Source organism: Morone saxatilis, unplaced genomic scaffold (assembly GCF_004916995.1).
Source record: "Morone saxatilis isolate NCDOM2014 unplaced genomic scaffold, NCSU_SB_2.0 Contig18, whole genome shotgun sequence".
NCBI classification, from domain to species: Eukaryota; Metazoa; Chordata; class Actinopteri; family Moronidae; genus Morone; species Morone saxatilis.
Window position 1 is genome coordinate 3,988,293 of NW_023339740.1, and position 4,112 is coordinate 3,992,404.

The following is a 4,112-nucleotide window of genomic DNA, read 5'->3' on the forward strand; positions in this document are numbered from 1 at the left end:
ATTTGAGGCAGTTAACATGTTGTAGAAGCATGTTGAACAGTAGAGGATGACAGGTTGGACTATGCTTTTATAGAGTAATAACAGAAGTTGGGGGGCAACAGAAAGTGCAATGTTGTTTTTGTTGAGCCGCGGTGAATTCTTGCAAATGCCATTAGCAGCACTAGGAGGAGCCAGAGGAACCCGATTTCTTCACAGATTATCTGTCTCATGTACTACTGTCAGGATAAAGTAAAAGTTTCAGCAAATATGATGAAAATATTTCGTTACCTACTGCAGCTTTAAAGTGAAATTTTTAGTCCACATATTTGTATTAACAAGAGCAATGTGTAAAACCTAAAAAATATAAACTTAAAAAAATAACTAATAGTCTATAACAACAACAAGAGGTGGATCTTTTTTGGGGTCTTTTCTATAAACCATTGCTGACTTTCCTGTCAGTTCAATCTGGACACATCCTTTGGGCACTGCCTCCAGTGAACAGTTTGTCCAAAACTTTGTACTTGTATTTGTGTTTCTTGAATCAATAATACCAATATTATCAGTATCACCCTGAATTTACCTGATCAGTGACCATATTGTCAATGGAAATGTCTAAACAAAAGTCAGAAAAATCATAATGTAAGAATTTCAACAAATAAACAGTGAAATATTAGATGTATCACCATGACATCAGTTTATAATCATATAACTTTGTATTCCACTGGAATGGCAATACCACTTTACCGTCAATGGTACTGATTGGTAGGGCATGTTTTTGAGAAATGATTATGGTCATCACATTTTTGGTGGGTAGTAATTTAGATTATTCGGTTCAGTAAGCCCCATGAGACTTAACCACAATTCACCACAAACAGGATACATGCTGCGAGTGTTTTTTCTGCTGCTACTTTCCTGGAAGCCATCCGTGATTTCTGAAAACTGCAGTGCACCCTGGGAATTATTTGGGCCCTAACATGCTTCAAACGAGAGATGGCTCAATCAGGTTGGCTTAAGTGCAATTTAGAGCAAAACATGCTCTAAACAGCTGGGAAGATTACTAAAGGGTTAATGTTGCAAGGCATCCACATTCAAGCTTATTAGAGAAGAAAAAAAGAAGAAAAACTTGATTAAAGGAAATCCCTATAATTAATTGAGTTGCAAACAGAGACGCATATGAGACCTGCAATGTCAAAACCAAACTGCCTTTTTGCCTTGTTAATGGATACAACATGCACACAACATAAAACAGCAGCAACCAAACCAAAGTGAAATGAGGTACAACAGTGTGCCCACTGTTGCCCACTCAATTATCAACAATAGTAGAAGAATAAATTAGATCAGTGACTTAAGTAAAGTAGCAGTATAACACAATTAAATTACACTATTACAAGTAAAAGTCCTGCATGCAAAATCTTACTTAAGTAAAATAAGTTTTTTCAACAAAATACACTTAAGGTATAAAAATGTACACATGAAAATGGGGCTAATTTTAACTAATACTAGTTCTAAAATTAGTTATAATACTCCTTGACTTGAGAAAAAATTGCAAAACCCCAATTATCAAAAAATAACAGTATATATTACGGACACTTTCTAACAAAAGCTGAATGGTACTCCACCAGTAAGCCCTTGTTAAAGTGTGTGAGTTTAAATCAGCTATTAACATATATCATATGATATCATGGATATATCATATTATTTATTTGATTGTTATGGGAAAATAAAGCCATGACACAGAGAACACGTACACATAGCCATCTTTTTGAATATCTCTTTTTTATATAATCTTACAAGGGAAGGCTAAATTATAACATAAATACATAAAAGAAAAAAAACTCTTTCATATAGTCACTGCATGCAACTACACTTTTCACTTTAAATAAATTTGATTTTAAGACTAAGTATGAGAATAAATGACTAAAAGATTCATATTAATTGAATCCATTGATTAGTTTTTTAGATTAGAAATTTACAAAACTGATATACATAAATAATAGTATTAGTTTGAAACATACAGACTCAGGTAATAACTTAATTTACTGACAAACATTTACACTGTTGCAACTTTTCAAATAAATACATGTTCCTTTTTGAGTAATAATAATAATAATAATAATAATAATAATAATAATAATAAACATTTAAAGTTATAATCCTAGATTGATGATATCCGTCATGTTAACTGAATTTTTGGTACTTTTTCTGGCTGGCATTTATTCAGCTATAGCCAATAAAATTTGTTTGAACTCTTTAGTTACCTTTCTATGTAGAACTTTTAATTGAATTGTCAGTGGCGGAGTCCGCCACTCCCGCACTGAATTCAAATGCCGTACACATGGGGTACAAGGGATTCACAGTAACCTACACATGTGCTGTAGCTGGTAAAAGCCCATTTTCCTGTCCCAACTGATTGGGTCTTTTCTTAAATTTTTTGGGGGGGCTTTTTCCCTTTATTAGATAGGACAGCTAAAGATAGACAGGAAAGGGGGTAGAGAGAAAGGGGACAACACCCAGCAGGGGTCGCAGGTTGACAATGACCATAGCCAAATCAACCAGGACTGAAATCTGAAAATTTAAATTTTAATACTAGTTATAAACTTGACTGTTGTTTTTCTTTTATATATAACTTTAACTTAATTATTTTTTTTATGTATTTCAGAGTATGTAATGTTGAGCAGTCACAGAGTTCTTTTTTTAGGTGATCCTTAGTTTGCAGCTGTGAACTCTTGCTCTGTCCTGCAAGTATCCTCCTGCTGCCCTCACCAATCAGGACTCAAATGAATGTTGCACAAAACACACGAAGCATGCAAGCACTCGCGGCCAACACTCAGAAGTTTCCAACCCACTGCTTCCTTCTCCAGTGCTTGTGTGTGGTGTGTGTTGTAACTAACTTCCCATTCGTCTGTTGAAGTGAGATCGCTGCCTTAGCATGTGCCCTGCTCGGAGGGAGCCACAAGGCTCAACACCATGCCACCTTTAAAAGTCTGCTCTCCTCTCTCGCTCTTTCTCTCTTCTCTCTCTCTCGTTCTCTCTTTCTCTCTCCTGCACACACACACCTTGCCTGTAAAGAAAACCATTAAATCCCCCCCCCCAAAATAGGAAAAGCACACTCTTCACAGCAAAACTGGAGAGACCTCCAATCTAAGCTGATGTGCTGGGACCCAACAAACAGACACACAGAAAAACATGGGCACAACTTGCTAAAATGTCATGTGTCCAGCTGACCAGATAAATTAGGAGAGAGAGAGTGCCGCAGAACAGTCGATGGACGGTTATGTTCGCGCTGGTTACTGTGAACAACTATCGATGTAGACATCACAGCTCCGCGAGAATGTGATACAGAGGGGGTCTCTGAATATTGACGAGAAGTAAAGCGTCTGAGTGGAAGACGGGTTAACCCCAACGACCCACGCTCTGGTCGCGACGATCCGCCAAATCCATGCTGAAACCAAGTGATCGACATGGACAAACACAGTTTCTACATAAGCAAGACCGGACAAAGCATTCTAAAAAAAGCCATTTCAAAGGATGGTTATCATAATTTAGCACACACCTGGTCTTTTTATTGACAACGTCCCTTCATGTGCCATCACGAAACTCGACCCCATAAATGCCAGCCAGAAAAAGTACCAAAAATTCAGGTATTAAACATGCTACGAATGACTGTCATCGGCATTCTAATACCTAGGATTACTCTATTGGGCGGTAAACACTACAGTCTTAAGCAACACACAACTGACACATCACAAACTACACACCTTCTAACTCACACACTCACCGATTCTACACATCACAGACATCACACACATGATCAGATGTGTAGTATACCCCTGGGTAAGGAGTTAATGATAACTCTCTGAAAGTCTCATATCCTCTCTTCTTATGTCGTGCCTCTCATAACTTGTATGGACCTCTATATATACCTGTTTCACTCACAAAAGAGAGGAGAAGAGTAGAAGAGATGTATATAAAAGAGATAAGGAGACTGGTGTAGGAGGCTCAGTGTTATAACATTGTTCAGCAAGTATTCCAGTAGTTTTCCTGCTGAATTATTCTGGTTTGCACATAATAAAAACATCATGTAAAGCTATCAGAAAGAGAGATAAACTATCATTTTGATGGAAAATTTGCCA